Source organism: Mastigoproctus giganteus, chromosome 11 (genome assembly GCF_048544385.1).
Source record: "Mastigoproctus giganteus isolate SK-2022 chromosome 11, ASM4854438v1, whole genome shotgun sequence".
In the NCBI taxonomy this organism is placed as follows: Eukaryota; Metazoa; Arthropoda; class Arachnida; order Uropygi; family Thelyphonidae; genus Mastigoproctus; species Mastigoproctus giganteus.
Genome location: NC_143585.1, coordinates 137,029,448 through 137,054,326, shown reverse-complemented (window position 1 = coordinate 137,054,326; position 24,879 = coordinate 137,029,448). Strand labels below are relative to the sequence as shown.

Sequence of the window (24,879 nt, the reverse complement as noted above, 5' to 3'; positions counted from 1 at the left end):
GTTCGGGCCCAGCAAGGTTTTTCAAACTGGAAGATGTATTGTAGTGTGCTATTATCAGAATAACCATGAATGGATTTCCCCCAATGGATGGTTACTGTTAATGTACAAAGGGAAAAGAGTGGGATAAGCAACTGAAGTTGGTGAACACTAGGAGCAGTTGAGAAGTTGGAAGGCACAGAGCTGTTTACCATCTCCTGCAGTCAGGAAAAAATTGGCTACTCAATTGCAAAAAAGCAGTCGGCAAACCAAAGATGGAATCTTGCCTCAAAATCTTAATGCCAAACACGATAAAAAGCCTTGGAAATGTCTTAAGCAACTGTTTCAGTTTCACCAAACTTTTTCATCGAATTTTTCAAAGATGAGTGACGTGCGCCGATTCATCGCCAGTGGGTGATATATAATTTTATTTTTAATAAATAATAATAAGGTTAATAATAAAAATAAATATTAAAAAAATTAAATTAAACATCCTGGTAGTTGTCAGCATCAACTACCTACGGGGTTAACTCATTATTACAGTAATCAACAACTCGATGACTAAACTTTGTACAATCCAGTCTAAATCATTTTTCCCTTTATGGCTCCTAGTTCTGGAATCATTTATAACGGGGAAAATTTCGCCTTCGTTAATATATATGTATATATCCTAAAGACCTCAGTCAGAGCCCCTTCAAGTGTTTATTTGCTCTATAGCCCACATATTCGAAGTCCTTGCAAATCTCACCAAGCAGGTTGCTCGTCTTTGGACCATTTCAAGAGCTCAATGTCTTCTTTAGGTCTGATATCCATACTCGGACAAGCTATTCCAAGAACGGACTTATAATTGCCTTACACAGTGGGATCATGACCTTCCTTTTTCCGCAAATGACTTCTTTGTCTGTTCAGGGAAGTGGATGTCAGACGTTTATCAAACTGTAACAGGGAGCTAAATTATTTTGTAATAACTGAGAGGAAAATGGAAAATAAATTGCCGAAGTTAAACATTTGTTAATTAGTTTTTTTCCTGCCTATATGGTAACAATGGTTGTTATCTAAATACGTAATGTGCTATAGCTTCAGTATTATTAATCTTACATAGTTAAAGAGTGATTAATTTAATTGAGCTGTTCATTTATTGATTCTTTTATCCCTTTATACTGCTGGATCTGTTGTTACTTTTCTACCTATAATATCCTGATTTACAATGTCACTTAGTCTTTTACGAAAATGCATTAGTTTCGTATTTAAAAATTAATTAATGAAATGAAGTTGACACTGTCATAATCCATCGGATTATAGTGTATATATACTCTTTATTGTGTGCCAATTTGGTACAATAATTTAATGACGTCATGGTTAGAGGCTGATATTTATGAATAATCCCACCATTGTTTTATATTTCCTCCTCCCATCCAACTAATTGAACATACAATGCTGAAGGGTAACAGAACACATTTACTACTTAGTTTAGGTTTACAGCTAGTTACAGTACAAATTTTTAATTCATAATTTTTGTCATTTTCTTACTGATTCAATTGCTTATTATTTAGAAGTCTTAAGTGACTTCAATTAGATTTAATTGGAAAATTTTGTTTTAAATATTTTCCAGTTCTTTTTGTAGTCCATTTGATAGTCTTGGCATTCCCTCAGTTTTGTTGACCCAGTGAATTGTCTTTCCACCTTTTCTGTATTCCTTTGGCTTTGCCATATTTTTGGTGACATCGTAACCTTATCTCCACTGTCAGAACTATACATTATTCAGAGAATATGTCAACCGGCGAGATATCTGTGGCGTAGAACCCTGCTGTTGAAACCAGTTTGGCGTACGAATTGGTTTGCAATAAAGAATTCGTTCTATTTTTGCTGGTGATAGCTCGATGTATCACTAGCTAAAATAGAAATAGTACGAATTGCATAAGAATTTAAGTTACATGAAAGAGAAAGAAAACTAGTATTTGACATAAAGGACTGATCGAAAAGTATCCAGACTAGTTCTACACACCCATAAATCGCACTTCGCGGCTTCGATGAATGTCTGTTAATATGTCACTGGATATCCAAGCTGTGCAACTCTGTTCCCTTCCTCTTCTATCGGTCCTCGTGGGTGTAGCACAGTGGTTATAATCACCGTCGTCACAATACCGAGTGGTAACGACCTCAGTTCTAATCCTGCCTTTTTTGTTACCGTGTCTGTATGACTATAGAGTGATAATTTGGAATCAAAGACCACGTATCGAAGCCTAAACCACTATGGTATACCACCTAGTGGGTTTAGGGGATTTATTTTTTTAAAGTGAAGATTATTCGTTTAGACGTCAGTAGATTGAATTAAGACAGGTACGCTGCAGAATTCCTAATAGTTATATTTAAGATAGATGATTGTTAAGATCTTGAGGCAGTCTGCATAACTGAAGTTATTGTCTCTTGGATGATATGAGTGGTGCCATGATTCATGAATAAATACTTCCAACAGTGCAATTCGCTGTATTACACTTCCAGTGATAGTCCACGACGACAATAAACATGTTCAAGGGTGTGACTATAGCCATTTTCTGCGAGAATTCTCATGTAGCAAGGAATCGAGAAACTAGAGGGTGTATGGAAACTAACTGGACTGCATAGTCTTTTATTTTCTTAATAAATACATTATTGCTCTTGTAAGTGACGTTGTGTGCTCCATCCATTCCAATAAGGACCATGCTGAGGAAATGTCGCGAGCTAGGCCATAATGTCTATGTGTCTGCAATTCTGCCCAGACACGATAGGAGGGATTATATGTTAAGAGCCTTGTGGATTAACTCAAGACTTGAAGGAATCTGCAAGGCTTCAGGGGGTAAATTTCTATCAGCATGGCCCACACTTGTAGGTAGAAGGAATTTGTTTTGTAGAGACGGGATACACTTAAACAAAGGTGGTGCAAAAGTTTTTGCCAGTATTATTGAGGATACCTTAAAGGCTCAGGGAAACTGCTAGTTAGGGGGGATGTGGGTAATACTGACACGCGTTTATCTGATAATATTGGTCAATGTAACTCTTGCACGTACCTTAAGAGTTCTTATCTGTTACCCCAACTGGACGTATTATCTAGATATTCTGGGGGCAAAGACGTTTCACGTGAGCAGGTAGCTAATATCAGGGAAGAGAGCCTAAAAAACTTCAAGGGTTGTGTTAGGGTTGTTAAATATACAAGAACAGTAAATCTTAATTGTTTATAGAGTAACGTTAGAAGTGTCGTCAATAAAATGAGCGAATTCGAACTGCTGGTTAAAACAAGTAACGCGGACATAATAGGGCTTACAGAGACGTGGTGCCACCCGGAAATTGGGGATGATGAGTTTCAGTACGGATTGTATAATGTATTTAGGAAGGATAGAGTAGATAGAAGGGGTGGTGGGGTAATGCTTCTTATCAGAAGCAGCCTGAGTGCGACGATAGCTTTCCCAGATTCAGACATTTCACATGCTAGTATAGAGTCTGTATGGTGTGAGATAGTTGGAAACAAAGGTACAATGCGAGTAGGCGTAATCTACAGACCAGGTGATTGTGAAGACTATGACAAAAGCCTCTACATGCAAATGGAATGGGCAAGTAAGCGTCAATGCCTTATTATGGGTGATTTCAATTTGCCTCTAATTGATTGGAGTAAATGGGAAGGAAACTCGACATGGGGAACAAAATTTTTAAATCAACTAGATGACTGTTATTTGTATCAACATGTCAGGGAAAGTACTAGAGAAAAGAATATCCTAGACCTCATCATCACACATGAATCAGATGACATAACAGGGCTGACAGTAGAGGAACCAGTAGCAGGAAGTGATCACGGAGTTCTACGGTGGATGATGACGAGAGAGGTAGCAGAAGTAAAAGGCAAAGGAATGGGTTTTAATTTCAGAAAAGGAAATTACGATGCCTTAAGGTACTACATGGCCTCTATTAACTGGGTAGATATCGCGCAGAGAATGAATACAATTGAACTGTGGTACGCTTTTAAAACATTAATCACAGATGCCTTGAATGCGTATATACCATTAAAAAAATACTCCACGAGAAGGGTTCCAAGTTGGATGAATAGTGAAGTTGCCACATTACTTGAGCAGAAAAAGGTGGCATGGAAACGTTACAGAGCAATAAAAAGTACTGAAGCCTATAACAGCTACAAGGTGATATGTAATAGAGCCACAGAAAAGGTTCGACAGGCAAAGGCAATTTATGAGAAATCACTAGCAAACAGAGCAAAGAGGGGGGATAAAGAATTCTTCACATATATAAATGCGAAGAAGAGCAGGACAAACCAGATCGGACCTTTACGTAAGGGAAAGGGGATAGTAATAAATACACCAGCTGCCGTTGCAGATGAACTCAACAGTTATTTTGCATCGATATTTACAAATGAAAAGCCTTTTGTGGCAATGGGAAATTGTGGGAGCGAAGTTAAAAAATATGTAATTAATGATATTGAAATTTCGCAAGATTATTTAATGAAAAAACTTTCAAGCCTACAGACTAGTAAGGCTCCTGGAGTTGATGGAATATACCCTATAATCTTGAGAGAGGCGGCAAGCGAGTGCATTGAACCACTGAGGCTGGTTATGCGAGCATCACTAGACTCTGGGGAGATTCCCTTGGATTGGAAAAGTGCAAATGTATCTCCCATACATAAGGGTGGCTCTAAAAGTGAAGTGGGAAATTATCGACCTGTCAGTCTGACTTCAGTAGTAGGGAAAATCATGGAGGCATTGATCAAGGGTGGAATTCAGGATCATTTGGATCGAATTGAAATTCTCAAGGATACTCAGCATGGTTTTGTAAAGGGAAAATCATGTTTAACAAATCTGGTTCGCTATTTCGAAAGGGTCACTCACGAGCTGGATTTAGGGAATAATTTCGACATTGTTTATTTAGATTTCAGCAAAGCTTTTGACTCAGTCCCACATGAGCGGTTGCTTTATAAGCTGGAACAGGTTGGAATCACTGGGAAAATCCTTAGATGGATAGAAGGATGGCTTCAGGGCAGGAGGCAGAGGGTTGTGATAAATGGCTATTCCTCAGATTGGGTTGATGTAAGAAGTGGGGTTCCCCAAGGATCAGTATTAGGACCACTGTTGTTTTTAATTTTCATAAACGACATTGATGAAGGGATAGAGGGCGTGATGTCTAAATTTGCAGATGATGTTAAAATTGGTAGAGTAGTTAATGATCACTGTCAAGCTGAGCTTCTTCAGAGAGACCTAGATAGACTTCAAGAATGGTCAGAAAAATGGCAGCTGTGCTTTAATCCAACAAAGTGTAAGGTATTACACCTGGGAAACAGTAATCCCAAAATAACTTATTCACTTGGTGGAGCTCAACTAAACCCAGTACTGGAGGAAAGGGACTTGGGTGTTACGATACGGTCAGACATGAAATTCTCTGAGCATTGTAAACAGGTTGCAAGGAAGGCCCATGGTGTCCTATCGATGATCTATCGAACTTTTGCAAGTAGAGATAGGGACGTGATAATCCCATTATATAAGGCCTATGTTAGACCACACTTGGAATACTGTGTTCAAGTATGGAGACCGCACCTAAAGAAAGACATCGAGCTTCTTGAAAGGGTGCAAAGAAGGGTAACTCGCCTGGTGAGATCGGCAAAAGGGCGTCCTTATGAAGAAAGACTTCGAATATGTGGGTTGCAGAGTTTGGAAACTAGACACCTTAGAGGAGATTTGGTTGAGGTGTTTAAGGCTCTGAGAGGCATCAGTAAAATGAATGAGGATAAAATTTTCAAGATTATAAATGATGCTATAACTAGGGGACATAAATTCAAGTTACGCGGGGAAATGTTTAGATTGGACTGCAGGAAGTTTTATTTTAGCCAGCGAGTTATAAATTACTGGAATAAGTTGCCGTCATGGGTGGTAGAGGCCGGCAGTTTGGGGAAATTCAAAGGTCATCTGGATAGTACTTTCGGGTAAGGGAAGCGCATAGGATGATAGGATTAATTTCCTTTTTATTTAATTTTTAATTTCATTTTATTATTTTTATTTATTTATTAATTATTATTATTTATTTATTTAATTTTTGTTTTTATCATTGTTTTGTTCGGATTTTTTTTTTTTTTTTTGGCTGGTGCAGCATAAGCCATAGGCTTTCTTGCACCATACGGCCGTTACTAATACTAATACTAATAATTTCTACTGCTCCCAAAAAGGAAGAGGAAATCATTCGCTTTAGTCCACTCAATCCACGTTAAGATTTTTGTATCCGCTCAGTCCATTTCCCCGAGTACAGATTTCTTTCTTCTTTCTTTCAGACTTCCAGTTATTCCAAATTAAGGTGAGCGAAATCCGAACCTTTAGAGTTGGTTGTCTGTTCTTTAATCCTTTGAGGAAAAATGTATCTCTGAGGCTGTGGGTTGTTGCGTTCCCACCTGTACTCAACAACTTAACTTTGATAGCAAGGCCTGTGTTAAGTTTCGTTTCCATAAAGGCCTCTTGCCTTTATGGCCCTCAATAATGTTGAATTTTTTCACTGCAGCGACGGGTAATGATTGTGGCACACGGCCACCATATGATAATAAATGTTCTATCGGTTTTCTCTTACCTCTGCACTCAAAAATCTCATCAGAGCATGTTGGGCTCTTTAGAATTTCACTGTTTCCGCTTGCCCATATCCGACAACACTATTCTAACAAACCTGTCCCAACTGTTTACTTCAAAAGTCTGTTTTACTTGAAAGATCTTATATGTTGTGAGAACTTGTTTTGATATTTAGAATAGGATTATTTTATTTCTGATTTAATTATTTGCGTGGAAAATGTTATCCCCAAGTCTCTTTTGCGTTGCAATGTTGGCATTTTAAATTTAGTGGTGCCTGTACAGTATTCTAAAACAAAGGGTGCACTGACGACTCTATTGACTCCATCACGGTGATATCACTTCTACTTTTTAACTGGTTGAGATGCATTTTGACGTGAGTCATTACGGCTGGAAATCATCTACGAAGATAGAACTTATTCGGTCGTTGCTTTGGCATCTAACCGGTTTTGACTCGCGTGGGATCTTTTTACCTTAAGAATCAAAGCATCGCACAGGACTCCAGGCTATACTATATTGCTAGCTTTTGTTGGAACACTAGATATCGCAATAGCCTAACTTAGATGAATGCTATTTCCAGGAAAGCTATTTTGTATCTTTAATATAAAGGGTTACCGTAAAATTTGTTCCTGTATTTTGAGTGACCTGTAGGTCTGAAATCTTTATGGATTAAAAATGAATAAAAATGTAATCATTTCCTATGCCCAATTAAAAAGAAAACGTTTGAAATATGTATAGTAGTAATAGAACAAAAATATCGTGGGCAAAGGTTTGTATGACTGGACTTTTGAGTTCGGTATTAGGAGCTTTAATTCGACGGGAGATGCAAAATGCGATTTTAATAGGAATTTTAACAGACAGAGTAAGAGAATATATAATACGATTTATAGAGAAGGTTGTTGAAAAAAAAAAAAAAGATTGTTGATAACACAAGTAGAGGTGTAAGGTGTAAGGTGTATTTAGTGTCAGACGGCACCAGGGGTTTCCCCCATCTCCGTGTTGCTTTCATTGTGGGTGTACCAGTTCACTGGGAAATGCCAGAGATTTAAAAGTGTGTGGGCTTTGTATCTGTGTGATGTCCTGTACCGTTGTTCATCTGGTCGTTTAGCCGCTGGACCCCTGCTGAGGCCCAACGTTGCCCCACCTTCGCCCCGTGGAGGCAGACCAGGAACCCAGTAGTTTTAGTTTCACTCTGGCAGGTCCTGCCACCTAATTTCCTGAGATTTCAGAGGCTAACACAAGTAGAGAGAGTGAGTGAGAGTGGGAGGATTTATATCCATTAGAAAAACATATAAATACGCAGCAGAGAATACAGTGGACAAAGGAACCCCGCTGAACGTTTGACGAATATGAAATTGTTGCCTGGTCCGACGAATTCCGGTTCCAGTTGTTCAATACTGAACATCTTCCGTGACAGCTTAGTTGGCATGATACGTCGTTTGGGGAGGTCTGGGTTCGATTCCCGTCTATGACTGGAGGGATAGTCCTCGTCAATCGAGGCAGTGTTTAACTGATCTCAGATAAAGGGTGTGGGGTTTTCTTCATGAGTTGCTCCCGGTTTTTCAGCCAAGACATACAGATAGGTCTGTGAACACACGTGAGCGCACGCTTTGTGGGGGGGGGGGGGTTGTTAATACCAATATTTATTTAATGTCCAGTGACGACTGCATTGATAAGACTATGGCGATAGTAGACGAATCAGTGGACTCACATGAAAAGTGGCAACACTGAAGGCTCGAGATGAAAATTTGATGATGGATAGTTTTGTATCACACTTTAGGCTTCCTGGTACCGGTGAATCAACATATGAATAGCAGAGCCTACTTGAATATTGTTGGTGACCATAAGCATCCTTTACACTTACAGTTAATCCACGTGGCAACGGTTACTTTCAGAAGAATAATGTGCTATGTAACAATACATGCGGGGGGGGAGGGGATTGCTAGATGTGAGTCTGCATGGATTAGCATTCCTCTGGAACACTTTCATCACCTCATGGAGTACAGGCCTGACGACTTGCGGCTGTTCGGAGGAATAAAGAGAAAGGCTTAGTTTGGTTATTGTGCCTAATAAACTGGCTACTTAGTGTATGAGAATAAATGATTAACCTATAAAAACAGTAAGTTATAATACGACCACGTGAGCATGACAAGGCATCCAGGGATGAACGAGAGGTACGTCCCGGATCCAAGCCATTCAAGGGTCGTCTTTTGGAGTTCGTAGGGGCCTACGTAATCTTCATCCCAAGATCTATGTAGTGACATTACATCAAACATTTAATATGCCGTTGCGTTAATAATTTTCTGTTTTTGAAGAAATCCTGAAGCATTTTTATAAATTTGGCTTTGAAGTTACTTCACAACAATTATTTCAGCACTAACTTATTCACAGTACGAACTTTGATGTTGTTAATGATTTTTATAACAGAAAAAAAGCCAAGGATCTATGGATGGAATAAAATCGTTGGAGTTCAATTTGAAATTATATTTTTTCCTAGTCCCGGTTTTTTTTTTTTTTTTTTTTTTTGTAGGCACTAGACACAGTGCCTAAGTGAGGCCCGTCGTTTTCCAGTTTTACAACACCACCGGTTTCTTTGATAACGATTAAAACATATATTAAATTGAAATCTCACTTATTCAAATGAACTTAATGGCTGCCAAAATATCCTGTGGAAAAATGTCTTCAGAACTTCGGATTAGTGAACCATGCGGGATATGCATGAGTAATGGCAATATTCATAGTTCATTTGCCACTTCAGCGTGACCCGTTAGCACTAACGACCTGCTACAGTCAGGAAACACTTCCCGACTTGTCTGAGAACAGGCTGAGAGTTCTGAGAAAGGAAAATTCAAGAGGTATGCTATACTTATGTAACTGCCTCAATTCCGTGAGTGGAAATAACAGCTGGCGTAGGAAACACTACAGATATTAAAGTAAAAGCTCATTAAGTTACTGCAACCAGAATGGCCAAATTCGACACTGGAGAGTTAGGCCTCTGTAGCCTTGCGCGAGTAAATCTCCCTTCCCCAACGTTTTCTTTTCGAAAATCAATGGAACAAAAGTAAACAAAACTAGTCTGTAAAAGATAAGCTTTGTTTATTGTATCCATCCGTAGATATAGTGGAGTATTCAAGCTATATATCCATTTCTTTGGATTGCCCAGATATCTGAAAATAAAGCCCATACCCCTTTTGGGTCCTTGAACTTCAGTGAATTTAAAAGGTAAGAAATTAACAATATGTAAATTAATTTCGGCTTGTTCTCGAGACGGCTGACACCAGAAGAAAGGAAGTAAAAAGGATTAACTTTCAAACTTATCGTGAATAAGTGACCAGTCTGGAAACCAGTGAATGGTAATGGAATTTTAACTCCTACAATGCAGTAATTTCAAGATTACGGTCAGATAGTTTTATTGCAGTACTTTATATAAATAAATAAATACATTTTACTCATCTTCCATTAAATATTTATGTTATTTACTACCAAAAACCGATTTTTTTTAAGTAAGCAGAATGGCAAATTGCGTATCCCTTGGTCCGTGTAAATCTGTACAAGTGCTTCATCCTAGTTTGTAATTGTTTTCCAAATCTTCCATCCAAAATAGAAAACGGTCAGACAAAGCAATGGATAGTAAATACAAAAAATGTACTTTAAAATAATTGTGATGCAGCAGTTGATATAACTCTTTTTTAGATGCACATAATTCCCTCAGCTTACACGTTTTTGTGACTGTGTTAGGTACAATAAGCCTCTGTTATAGTCTATTGCATTAAATAGCATAAAGGTCTTAAGCATTGTTCTTAACAGTGTGATTAAGACCTTCATCTTCTACTTCCCTTATGCTAACACACCATCTGCAATTAGTCCAGGCGTGTCTTAAAGATGCTCCAGACCCTTGATCTTCATTAAAATGTCGCAACATTATTTTAAGAGGCTCTAATTATCTGTTTATTGGAGACCTCGGTTATGCTGAACGCATGAAACGGCTCCTTTTCTTGAACGCCCACATTTTGACCCTGAAAATCGTCCTTTTAAATTGTGTCAAACTCTGTACATCTACAGTCTGTATTTGCGCGTGGCAAACACTAGTTTGAAAGTAAGCCATCTGAACGCTGTTGGCCAGTGAATGAAGTCAGAGGTCACGACTGAGTACACACCGTGTTCTTCATCACTTTTCATGTTCCGTCTGCGAGTGGCGGAGTAAGCAATTGTAGCGGGAAGAAGTCTGTGTGTACGTAGGTGGGTGGAACGCTAAGAGCTTCTAGAATGGTAAACATACTCTTTAAGTTGATAACTTCCTCATTGTACCTCACAGGCAAAGTGAATTAAAGGTTTATGTATAAAACCGGCTGAGGAAACATAACTACAGTGAAGGGAAAACTTAGGGAAAAATTCAGATACGATTCCTTAAAAATAAATGAACTGGAAAAGAATTTCCAATTCATTTATTTTTATATAATTCATTTGCTTACTAAAAGCGAATTTTTCAGTATTTTAGCCGTGCCCTAGCACATTATTCTTTTTATATAATTTTCTGCCTGATTTTATAACCGTTTTTAGCATTGATTGATGTTTCTCTGTAACAAGAAAACTCAAGGTCTCTTCCTTCAGCTTGACGAAAGATTCAGAAACGTTGGTTCAAATTAATTTGGTAAGAGACTATTCGGGAAAAGAATGTTTTTCATGGTGTTTTCTTCAGTTTGTTTTAGTTGGGGTAGGTAACTCAAATAGCTGCAGTTGTGGGTTATCTTGTCCAGTGAATTGCAAGCCGGAAATTATTTGATTAACTTAAAAATGAGAGATATTTGCTTTCATGGATCGTCATTTGATAATTTTGCAAAAGAAGCATACCAAATTCGTTCCGATTGTGTTTTTCCAAATTCTTGTGGCTTCATATGCGAAATTTATCAGGGAAAGGTGCCATTGCTCATTAATAAAAGCATTAATAAATGCCCAAAAGAAAAGCAGAAAAGATTCTACCAAGGAATGCGAGCTGCATCCTTAAGCATTCTAGTAAGCTGTTTTCGGAATAACAGTAAATCTAGAAGCTTACGAAATTAAAAGAGGAAATACGTGCATATTTATCTCTCTGCATTCTAAACATCGTTCGTATACCATCAAATTATGTTTTTAAATATGTCCGCACGCGATATACAGTATCAGAATTATGCCTATGGCAGTATTGTATTGAAAATTGAATTGCATTTGATGAAAGCTGATATTGCAACGATGCCCAGTTCCAAAGGCGATATTTTCTTGACGATTTGAAATGGAGGCCGGTAGCAAGGGTGGATGGAGGCTGTCCATCACGGAACCAGACAATGCATGGCTTAAGCGAACCAAAGAGACGTGTGCGAGTTGTTTAGCGGAGAGAGAGAGAGAGTCCACAGCACAGAAAGAGTTCTAATGTAGCACGAAAAGAACAGTCTAAAGCTACTATCCTTTTGTTACCCGCATCTGTCAACAGCAGGGGCTCGATGCATTTAGTAGATTAACGTCCTGTCACCTAATATTTGTTTCAAATGCAGCCACAACAGCCTTAAGGCTTCCATGGCTGCATTTGAGGTCTAGTAAATGCAGCTCATCACCAGACATTCAATAGAACAGAAACCATTTGCTGGATTAAAAGACTAATTCATAATAGAAAGCAGTTCGCCGAAAGTGAAAGTACAGGCCAAAAGAAGAGGATTGAGTCAGATGTATTGATTCGCCTCCCTTTTTGGAGCTTAACAGTTCTATAGTCTACGTTGACCACATCCTTTTTAACATTTGCATAAACAGTATTGAGGGAAATACCACTCCGTTACCAACTGTTCTGTGAAGATTGCGTTTAAAAACTGGAATAAAGATTCCAGCTGTAAAGTATATTGCTTTTTATTTAAAGTGTATGCCACTACCCAGACCCGAGGTTTCTACTCTGACTGTAGTCTTATCCGTGGGCAGGTAAACATTTGTAAAGACCTGGACAACATAGTGACGAGATATATCCATAATATGTGAAGTGCAATTCAGTAAAGTGGATATAGTTACGTATAGGGCAAACGCAGAATCGAAATCTGGGTATGGTTAGTGGCATACACTTTTAAATAAAAAGCAATACACGTCTCCATTGGAGCAGTGCTTTAATTAGATTAATATAATACCAAGGCGTGGTGGTGGTGAAGTTCTTCCACAATATGATATGATGTACTTAAGTTGCAAATCCAGTTTGCTCATAGTGTTACTACTATTAAATACAGCATTCTTTTCCACAGAGAATAATATTCATCTTTATTAACAAAATTGGATTACAGTTATAGTTCCTCTCACAGGTTTCTAGAGAGGGATCTCACAGCTCAATAACAACAAGTATCTAAAAATGAGTAAAGATTGCTTGCAATGAATAGATTGTTCCATTTTATTTCATTAGTTCTTGAACTTCTAGATTATCTCGCATCATGGGATCATTGAACCACATATTCAAGCCAAGTGGCATGATACTTGATGTGAAAAATGTGGCATTTGGAACCTATCTTTTAAAACTAGGCTGTGTGTTCCGCTTGGGTCAAAGTACTGGCAAACTTTTAAGGTGTCTTGCTGTGATTCTCCGACCTACAAATATCCCAGATGTACGCGTGGATAGGTTGAGGAACGATTTCATTTTCTGTAATGAATATTGTGCGCTGACAGTTTGGGCACAGTGTTGTCTTCGAATCTGTGTATATGGAAAGTGTTCCATTTAACACCCAGAACTCGAGTCGAAACGTTCTGCGAGATACATTGACTTTTAGCTGATCAAATCTCTGCGTCACTCTTCGGAATCTTACAGGCTTGCAAGGAATTCTTCGTGAACAAGAAATTTTACCAAGACAACCAAGGCCATAAAGGAGCGGTGTATTGCCTGCAAACTTCGTATATTCCACTATCGGTCTGCCTGTTTGAAAAACCGGGTAAAAAAATTGTACAAATCTCGCTCGAAACTAAACAAATCGGTTACTGTATAATAAAAATAAATTCCTTCTACCACGTAGAAAAGTTCTGAGATTTGAATCCCGGCCCTTTCCACTTAATAACAGCCATTGAAATCACTGTATTTGCTAGAAGAGTTACAGCTAAAAGATACACTTACCATTAATGATATGTTGCAATTCAAAACTTATATTTTTTTGATGTGTCCGGATTTGGGCATAGTCCAAAGAATTTGTCTTTCTCGAATTTAAATTTGTCTTTAAAAATTTTGTCTTTCTCGAGAAAGACCAACTTGTTTACGTACCGATTGCGCATTTGAGCGTCGCTATGCCAGTGTTTTTGTCGTTGTTGGATATGGTCTAGATCAGTATACATGAAAATTCTGAATCAACTTATGTGTTCTGATATATGTACGGTTTTTGTTGGAAATCTGATATACACTTACTCATACAACCATGCTAACTGAAAAGTTGGCATGGTTGTACGTGTAGGTGTCTAGATAGAGTAAGTTTTTATAGCGCACTTTTCTAAGATGGAAGAGTCCGGACGCCCTCTGACAGCAATTTTTTTTTTCGATTAGCCATATGAAAAAAAACTTAAGATAGGCCCTATTTGGAACTTCTTGCTTTATAGTATTGAAGTTAATGTGCCACATTTCCCATCCATATTTGATATTCTTATTTTCATCGGGCTTTTAATAACATAAAACTTTATGCTAAGAAAAAGAAGCCACGCTTAATGATTCATATCCTATTCAACGTTCGTTCCATTACCTCTTCCGGTTCATACAACAGAGCTGTCTCTCCACCCACAGCAGTCTGTTCAGAACACTTCAATTAACAGTTAAAACTTCTAATACTGGGATCGCCAACCTTTACCGAACAGTATGTCATTTTTCACTATAATATAGGGGCTTGGGTGTTGGATTCACTCAGTAAAGGGACTTTGGGGCTAGTAGCACCATAGACCCAGCCGCGACTGAGACCTGAATTATTTCTATTTTTCTTTTTCCCTTCTGCTGTAAGCTCAAAGTCCTAGTGCAGCTGCACCCCATCCTTAACATAAGATGATATGAACTGTTTTTGTCCTTTATAAGTAGTGTATTTCATTTCGAGGAAAATGAAATATTAATAACGGACCTCTCAGCAAACTACAGTATAATGGCGAAAAGCACCCACCACCCGGACGAATGTATGCAGACCATAACAGTTCTGGCAAAATACCGGAAGTTATTAAGGAACATAACGTCAGATCCTCTGCGGTTCCGAAGGTGTACCCTAAATATTAGATGGAGTAAGTGGGTGCCATTATTGTTGTCTAACACGGGCCTCCTCCCGACAGGATACTGGTAACACCTGGAGGAAGCAGACTGTATACGAAAAGTGACGAGAGAGGGCTTGAGGCGTTTTTTTTTTCCCCTTCATTCTAGGGTAAAGAAGAAAAAGTCCGGAAATGCTGGTATTCCTGAAGTTGGCGTTTATCTTTTGTTGGCTTCGAGGATTTGTTTTTCAGACACAAAGGCCGTTCAAAAACAAAGGTTAAATATTTTTCAGCTTTACCAAACCCCTAATTAAATTATGGTTTAATTAAAGCGTTTCCACACCAAAAAAAAAGAAAAGAAAAAAAAAAGTGCAGTATCTTTTAAAAGAAATCTTTCTACAGATTTAATTAATTTTGCTACAGATACCAACGCAGATATAATTAATATGATTTTAATCTTGCTAATACATTTTGAGTTTTAATGTGTTAAAACTCAAAATGTGTTAAAAGATCAACAAATGAATTAGCATTTGAAAGTACCGTGAATATTAGCAAAAGTAAAACCACTAAAATTTAATTTCAACACTCTTAAAAATTCGGTCATATTAAGCTGGCGTGAACTTTAGTTTAATTACGATATTACTCTTAACTGTAGTAATGTAATTAAAAGTAATATTGTAATTAAATTAAATTAATTATTTACTGACTCGGATTAAATTGCGAATAGTTGTACTAAACTGTAAGAAGAATGTTGACTGGGATTTTGCTATTTAATTCTGGAAGGCCATTGTTGCGTCTGTTTTTAAAAATTAATTTGAATTCTGCGCATTCCTGCAAATTTTTACAAAATTTTCAGAATTAAATTTTGTAAAATATACTTGCCCGAACAGAGCTTATTGTTCGTTATCGCATAGTTTCTACGTGCCTTTAATTTAATTAACGTTACTTAACAGTTTAAAAACATAATTATATTCTAATAAACACACTATACTAAACATGTATAGTGTGTTTATTTATGACGCTATTAACAGTTTATTATCAGAATTTCTTCTGGCTCATTATATATCGTCTCTAATTTGGTTTTAAACTATTTGAGAGATTTTAAGGACATTCTGTAGTAATAATAGGTTACATTTCAGACGCATTAGCACGTAGTTTTCGAGAACATTTCGTTTCTGCGCATTCACCACATTGCTCATTCATTTCTCCAACCAGCGCATGGCAACAAACATAACCAGTGCCTCAATAACAATATATATGGATATGTATGGGGGAAAATAATAATAATTGCCATATTTCTAATGACCAAATTTTTAATGAATTTTTTTTGAAAGCCTAGAAAAATATAAAATTTCAAGAAAATCCATCCATTGGGACTCGAGTTGTTACAAGAGGATGGACGGAAAAAGAAATGATAATTTATGGATTTCTATTGGCCCGATTTTAACGAAATTTGGGATCACACGACATATCTTTTTTTAAGGCCCAAATATAAAATTGCATGAAACTCCATCTGCTGGGAATTGAGTTATTACATGCTGACGGAGAGACTGCTTACACTCCGGGATGGCTTTTCTGCGAAAAGGAGTGTTAACATACTTCTGTTTCATAATCTACCTGTCATGAACTTCCATCTCATTTCCCTCACGAATATACCAGAAAGCTTTAACCGTGTTTTTCCCCCTGAGTCGCACGTGTTACAGATGGTGTGTGACTGCCCAAAAATGCTGTTCCGTTAGCTGTTGTTAGTAGCAAACCCTGTTCACATCGATGTGGTTGTAATTACTGTTGGCGTGGGATAATCGAAGCTGGTAAATTACTCCTAATATTGTTAGAAGTCGACGTTGCGAGGTACAAATCGTTACACCAGGTTCGTCCCTGTTATTTCGACAGAGAAAACTAGCAGGGTAGGTTGGAGTCAGCAGAATACGCGGCTAATTTGCTGGCTAATCGCCATTATTTTCTCGTTAGAAGAAAGGTCGAATGATTCATCCTACAAACCCCAAACGACTCTGCTGATTTTGCTGATAGTCTGAGTGATTCAGTAGTCGAATCTTTTCTAGATGCCACGTGTGATTCCAATGAAGGGATGGTTCGTTAACAAGTTTGTCTTCAGAACGACTCGATGACTTGGAGTTGCAGTTTTCTCCCCCGGAAAGTCGAGTTTTTGATCCAGAATAACTGGCAGAATGATCATAAACTACAAGCAGTCTACAGACAGAGCCTGATAACTTCAGTTTCTGTGTTGAAGATTTAAATAATGATTGTATTGACAGTTGCATGGAGATGAGTAGCATCGGTGACAAATTTACACTGGTCCAGGGCCTTCATGTCTGACTTCACTTTCTTCGGGGAAGGGGAAGAAAGGTTGTAAGTGAAATTTTCCGTGGACTCTTTTATCCCTCGCAATGCCACAAGTTGCAGCTGTGTATACGGTGATTATTTACGCCACAAATTGATGGGATTCGAAAAACAGCATTTCCACATGGTGTAGTAGAAGAGTGATTATAACCACTGCGACACTTTCGAGGAGACCATATGTGTATTGTAATACTGGCTGCGGTTTTAATTTTCAGGAATATTAATGATAACATCTGTTTAGGAGATTTCCGGTTAGGAAAGGCGTGCTTGGCACTCTCTTCCAAAACGTATTGGGATGCCCCATCCCTGGGAAGTAATGGTTAATTTCAGAGGTAAGATGACAGGTAAATAGCGGTTAAATGTAGGTTATCGAAGGTAACAACGCACGCTAAAACGTAGATGGAGTAGAAAGGGATGAGAAAAGAACCTTCAAATAGGTGTGGTATTAAGTTGTCACACAGGTATGTTTTGTAACAACAGTTGAGAACCAGAACGAGACGTCCTAGTTCACGTAGAGCATTAACTGCAGCCTTATGGAAGGATGGAGCAAGATTCCAATCTTGACATACCAAAAATTTGTAGAGAAGAATCCCCCACAGAGGGTTACCTATGCCATTAAAGCCCTTAGACGTCCTACTCTACATTAAAAATGTCTTTATTCTGAACAGATGCATTTCATGTCATTTTTAGTATGCGAATAGTAATTATTGTATATCAGTGGAGTTGAAAGCAAAGTGGATTAACATCTAAAATTAAAGCAGAAAATCTTATTCTAAATAGGATATAATTTTCTTATCATAAGGTGGATTAACCTTTCAGAATTCACGCGTGAAAAAATTATGCATTATCAAGATTACTTTAAGGTTTACATCACAAGAATCAAATTAAAGAAAACCAGTAGAATAAAAAAAAAAACCTTTGTTATTGTTTAAATAATCGCTTTGACCAGCGACACACTACAGAGATTTCTTGTAAACATTTTTTAAAGGTGTGTGGACATGTGTATATATAAAGGGCGACTCCTGGGAACGTTTGTTCAACTCCGCCTCGTATCTCTGTGAAGAACAGTAGCACTACAAATGGGCCAGATATGTGTGTGACGTCGGTTTGTGTGTGTGTTCTGTTGTTCTGTTCTGGCCTCTTGGCTACCCAGAAGCATCAGTCACCTGGACAGATGATTCTGGGTTCTCGTCCACACCACGGGAAGGTGGGCTAGTCCATGTAAAGCACGTACTGTCTCAAGAGAGACTCTGACCCACCTGATGTTGTCAGAAGGTAGGCCAGGATCCTCTGGGGGCCCATTCCAGAGGAAAAAAAAAAAGAAAAAAGCCAAATAAATTAGAAAACAAAATAAAAAAGTGGTGCTTTTTTTTTCTTTTTAATATATTAAAAAAAAAAAAACGAGAAAGAAAGCACTTATTTTGTCTGCAGGCCGAGGAAAAATTTCACTTCTTGAGGATTTGAGTTTATATATTATTAAAGGGAATCTAACCAGCTATGCATCAGCAGGACCATTGTGCTGCATTCTGTTGAGATCTGTCGACACTGAACGCCTTCGAAGAAATATGCTTTGAGCGAAAGCCTGAAGAATCTAATATGACTCCGAGCTTTGAAGCAGAGACGACTCCTGTCCTGGTTGAAAATTAGTAAGTGCATGAAGAGGAAGTCTGAGATCATCATACAGGGAGCAATGAAACAAGATGTGATCCCAACTCTCTGGTGATCCACACGAACAGAGGTCTGTTTGTGATAAATTGAACCTAAAAAGACTCTGGTTCATCGATCCATGTCCTGTCAACAGGTAGGACGTGAATATGTCCATGCAGAACCACAATCGAACACGTTTATCAAGGAGAAATGAAATTTGTGGTATAAATTTTCTCGTTGTTGCACCAATGGGAGCTGTATCCCATCGAGACTGCCAGATGTTAACTAACTCGTTCCACAGTCTCCTCCTTCTTTCTCTTTTAGCATCATCTTGAAGGTTGATGGTTATTCCAAGAAATTCGGTCTCAATCTGCTTTTTCAGTCTGTATAAATCCTCTATAAGTAACTTGCAAGTCTAAAGGTAATGTTCCGACTAGTACTTGCAGAGCTTGCGTCGAGACTGTCCTGCATGCCTTAACACCGCAAGATGGTTCTCTGCAATGAGGCGAGTTTTGCTTTGAAGTGTTTGAGCCGTGCCCTGTGAAACCATGCACCGGCAGAATATGTGATTAGAGGGAGGAAAACTGCATTGTAATAGATCCTTAAAGTTTTTCTGGAGAGCCCCCATTCAACACGGGACACCCTAACAATTGCACCAGTAAATCTACGTATTTTAGATAAGTTTGTCAAGTGAGGAATAAAATTGAGACTGGAATCAGTTACCACTCCTAGAACCTTGTACTCTTTAACTATGGGGAGACGAATGTTGTTTATCTTGACCAACGGAGGACGAGAGATATCCAACTTTGATCCAAGAATCATCATCTTTGTTTTTGACAAGCTGATTTTAAGCTTATTGGCCACTGTCCAATCGTAGAGATCCCGGAGAACAAAATTTGCGGTAGTTTCAAGATCGGCCCTAGAGTTACCATTTACCAAGATGGTGAGATCGTCTGCATACGCTATTATCTTGACGTTATCGAAAGATCGGGAGAGCCACTGCTGCAGCACCATTTTCCATGTAAAATGACCCAATATAGAGCCCTGTGGGTACCCTCTAGATACTGACCTTGAACTTGGCTATGTTTAGCCCTGACTATTATGGTTCTATTGGCAAAGTAATTACGGATTAAAAGGTAAAGGTGGTTGGAGCACCTAGCCGATCGCAGACGCTCCAGGACGCTCTCCCACCAAAGGGAGTCGAAGGCGCCCTCGAAGTCGATGAAAACGGCCAGGGTATATTTATGTACCGAGTTTTGAACTGAAGAGACAAAAGTCCACAAGAGCATCCTCGCAGGAACGTCCGGGACAGAACCCATATTGACTCCTTAAAAGCAGATCCTGTTCTACCAGTAGGGTATTGCTAGAGCGACTAATGGCCATTAGTCGCTCTAGCAATTTACCCAAATTAGCTAGCAGAGCGATCGGCCTGTACGATTTAGCCGCTCCAGAAGGCTTATCCGGCTTTCTGATCAACTTAACTAGAGCCACTTTCCAAATTTCCGGAAAAGTTTCTTCCTGAAGGCATCTGTTGAATAAGTTCAGAAGAACATAAGGTTTTAATTTCAAGACTCTGATAATAAAAATGTTTTCTACAAGATCTAGTCCTGGGCACTTCTGAACATTAACTTTATACAAGACAGCCTGCAGTTCATCCAACGTAAAAGGTTCGGTGGTTGTTGAGGACACATAAGATTCATTGTCTGATCGGAGGTAGGATCATCCAACTGAAAAAGAGCATCTAAGATTCCATTTGCAGATTCATGCCAGTTCAGTGTTTCCACGGAGTCCGCCACAATTGAGCCAAATATGTTAGAACCAGAGGTTTTTCCTCTTACAATCTTGTATAGAAGACCCCAAGGGTTAGCATTTCCAGAGGTGTGAACGAAATTCATCCACGTTTCACGCTTTCGAGAGGCAATGACCTTCACGTAGCTTTTCCTCAATGAAGAATACTGCTGGTAAAAACGATTAACGTCTGCTTGGGGCCAGTTTCTATGCCTTTGGTAATACCTACAGGCTCGATGAACTTTCCTTCTTAACTGGGATAACTCCTGCGTCCACCATGAACACGTCTTCTGATTAACCCTCTTTTTCCTGGAAGACTTATATGACGCTTTTATTATAGCATTTTGAATATAGTTCACTTGATGAGAAATAGGCAAGGTTTCAAAAGAAGCAAGTTTCTGTTCATCAAGGTCCAGAAGAATGGAAGAGTCAAAGGCATTCCAGTCAATATTTCTGATGGAAAATCTTATTAATTCTGGCTGTGAGAAAGTGTGTGAAGATGGAATGGCAGAATCAGGGGAAAGCATATAATAGATGACTCTATGGTCACTGGTGCACCAGTCCGTATACACAGTCCAGTCAGTAAGCAGCAAATCGAAGTGAGAGTTTGTCATCGTTATATCTATATTAGATTCACCTGCATAACTTGGGAAAGTATGAGGGTGATTAGGCTTGTTGTGAATTGAAACACAATGATTAATTATGAAGTCCTCCAAGAGAAGGCCACGTGCATCTGTAGAAAAGCTGTGCCAAAAGTTTGATTTTGCGTTGACGTCCGATGAGATCAATATATTGCTATTCGGTCCCAAACTATTTATCACAGTCTCAAGGTAAGCTAGAGAGTGATTAAAGTCCTCCGATAGAGAGAAATTAAGTAAAAATTCATTACGGAGTGTGTGACTAGAACGCAGGTAGAGAATTGAGTTCAAAATCCACGAAGAACCGTGATGTCTAAAGAGCCATTAAGAATTAATATACAAGATTTGGGGTTCTGGTCAACAGGCTGTATTATTCTCATTTTCAACGAGTAACCCAGGATTTTAGACTGTGGTCCAGACTGGACGCGTGCAAAATAAGGCTCTTTTATAGGGACAATGTCAATACAATTTGTCTCGGCAGAAAGCCTAATCTTGTCAACTACTGCCCGAGATCGCTGCCCGTTTATCTGCATAATCCTCAGACGCCCTGTCTCCCTCACTGAAGAAACTGGCGTAGAACCGTTTAGAGAAGTAGTGTTGTTTTCATTATGTACAGAGTGATGAGCCAAATTACTCATAAGCGGTCCTTATTCTTGCGGTTTCTAATGCTCTTTTATATTCAGGACATTCACTGTCCTTTACAGAATGGCTGTACTCCCGTTTACGTCGCTTGCAGTTTGCGCAGCAAGCCGCCTCTTCCTTATGAGGCACTCAGAGAAAACATGACCACTGCGGGCATAGTGACCGCACGAAGGGGATTCGTGGGAACAAAACTGTGTAGTGTGCCCATATCCTAAGCAAAGGTAACACTTTGTTACAATTGTAAACCGACGGAATTTGTGAGAACTCCAAGATAAGAAAATCCTTTCTTGTGACAGAAGGCGTTTGTACATTCTTGGCGGGAAGCTTATTACCCAATTCACAAGTGACGACGATCTTGCACGGGTAGTAAATCTGAGAGCAATTTCCTGTTTACATTCCTCTAAGGAAAATCCATTGTCAGCCAAGTTTTTCACATGAAGATTTTCGATTATTTCGTCTTTAGTTAAATCCTTTGGAATGTCGTAAAGAAGCAAAGACGGGTTTCCCATGCGAGGGAGTCCGAGAGAGACGCCAGCCGAAGTAAGAGACTAAGAAGCAGATAAATTTTCTAAGCAGTTTCTATAATAATTCCTTTATTTCGTATCATGCGTAGGGACTTAATTTTAAGTCTTAAGATCAGACTTGAGGGTCTTAGTAACGAGATTTTTAACTTCGCCACTTGTTTTGCATCCACTGGTGTCTGAAGCCCGAAGGATAATAACATTATCAGTTTTAACTTTCGGTTGTCCAGTATTTTGTACCGAAATTCGAACAGTGTCTGCATATGATCTTGGAAAAGGAGAAGCAGGTAGTAACCCAGAATGATTAGGTTCTGAACATGACAGGTCTGGTTCCCTTATCAGCTGAGAATCGATAACCTCGGATCCCATCAGATCCTTTGATTTCTCTCGTCTGGCCGCATCTGAATTCATCACAAAGGCCGGGCAGGTATTTTGTATAATCCTATCAAGGAGATCTGTTCTGTTTTGTACCACCTGATTAAGTGCCTTTAGTTTTTCGTTATCAATGAGAAGTGTCATTGTCACGGTTTCCAAATTGTGCCACTTTTCTCTTAGGATGTTACCAGCTGTTTTAGTAATCTTGTTTCCCTCTTGGGAGAGAAACCCAGAAAAATCATTATGCAGTTTAGATATGGTTCCCAGAATGACAGGTGCGTCCATTTCATTTAGCTTTGTTTGTAAGTTCAATTCACCTTCGGAGCCTGTATCCAACTTGTCATTCGTTGGCTCCCCCCTTGAGATATCACTGTCCAACTCTGATTGTATATTTTTAGCCAGTGTTTTTTGCGTTGCAGAGTCCTGCAATGAGCCATTCAATTTCATTTGTTCAGTGGAAAAAGATTTCTGACGAAAAGTTTCATCTTGCGAAGACTCAGAATCATCCGATCCCTCGAGGGCAACTTGTGGATTTAATAACCCAGAACCTTCAGCCGTAGATACTGCCGGAAGAAACTCCTCAGTATTAGGAAGTTGTTTGTCATCCATGTGTAGGTTTAAGCGGGTTAAAGAAAACACACGAACTAAATGCAGTTTAGTTATGTCCTCTTCAGATGTCTTCCACTATAAAGTTTGTCCCTTGAGGCACACAAAAGGCCACAGATTCCTAAAATATCTCACAGCAAAGCAACTTCCTGCCTATGAGACTAATAGAAGAAAAGTACAGTTGGGGTGGGGAGGGTTTAATCCCTAACTTTGTTGCCACGTGACGTTGTCCTTGACCTTGTCAACTAATAGACTGACTGTTCATTACAACAAAAAACCGAAGCATGCATGCCTAAAAATTAAATATTACCTGTCCAGGATTCCTTTAGCAGACTCTATATCCAAATTCCAGTCATCATAAGCTCACTGTCAATATGTAATTCGTGTATAATCCTTTCAGGTTTACTTTGATATTTGAATATTTTATCGGAGCACTGAATTCAATAACTCACTGTTCACCGCCACCTAGCCTTTTAAAGGTGTATGTCCATTACAAATTCTTTTGTCACAATGCAAATTGTTTGAACAACAACAGCTCTAATACGACTGTGTGTGAACGACTAACGATACGCAATGACCTTGTAAAGGGGGGGCAATCACGTAGGGTAGAAGGAAGTCGCAAGGTCGCTTTTGCACTTAATTTTGATTAATTTTCCCTTAAACCTTACCACCTCTGAGTTACACCGTGTAAGATTTATAGCCTTGATACATTTTTACTGCTGAGATTGCTGCAATTTTGAACGCGTTTTCTTTAATTAATTTCTTCTTTTCTTTCTCTCTCTCTCTTACAGGTGGCCACCACGTGTAGATCGTTAGACAGAGTGGAGCGCTTTTGGATAAATTTTTGAATAAAAAGGTGAGGTCTGTTAAAGCTGGTCTAATTGTTTTCTTCTCTTTGTGACGAGCATCTTGGACTTAGCAGACACGGCATGATAAGAAAATCTTTGTCTTCATAAATATTTTGCTATTTAATGGGATTCTCCCTTTAGGGAGATGGAGTTCAATATTGAAAACTAAAGTTTCCACCCACTGGTGATGCCAAAATCAAAGAAGGTGTATTCTTTGATTTTGGCAGATGAGAGATTTATTGAAAGATGAAACATTGCGAAAAAGTATTAAATCCTTTGCAACTGGATACTTTGAAATCTTTCAAGACAGTTTGTGTTTTGTTGTTGCCCTTTTTTTGAGCAACAAACAAATATACAATTATTAAAAGCTTGATTGAGAATATATTATAAGGCCACCAAAACACAGTTGCAATGTCTTAAAAATACACTTCCCCCGTTCCCATTTTAACCGTCTTCCCAGATAATCTTGAGCACGTTAGTGATGGATATGATGAACGTTTTCATTGCCACCTTGAAAAAACATTACCAAGAAAGGTGGGCCCAAGCAATTGTGCTGGCTTGTGGACATGTGCTGTATCTTATGTAGGGTGGCTCCAAAACATTTGTTCAACTCTCTCTTGGTACACTGATAATGCATAACTGAAAGCTGGCCAGAAATGGGTGATATTTTTTCTAATTTGGCTACTAC

General features: G+C 38.7%; 1 protein-coding gene across 1 annotated transcript in view; it reads left to right on the top strand.

Moving 5' to 3' along the window:
* LOC150078459 (neuroglian-like) overlaps positions 1-24,879 on the top strand; it is a 442,449-nt gene that overhangs the window by 17,934 nt on the left and 399,636 nt on the right. Inside the window, exon 2 of the mRNA XM_090385067.1 lies at positions 24,135-24,199. The gene's annotated coding sequence lies outside the window, so the exon portion shown is untranslated. The remainder of the gene's footprint in view (positions 1-24,134; positions 24,200-24,879) is intronic.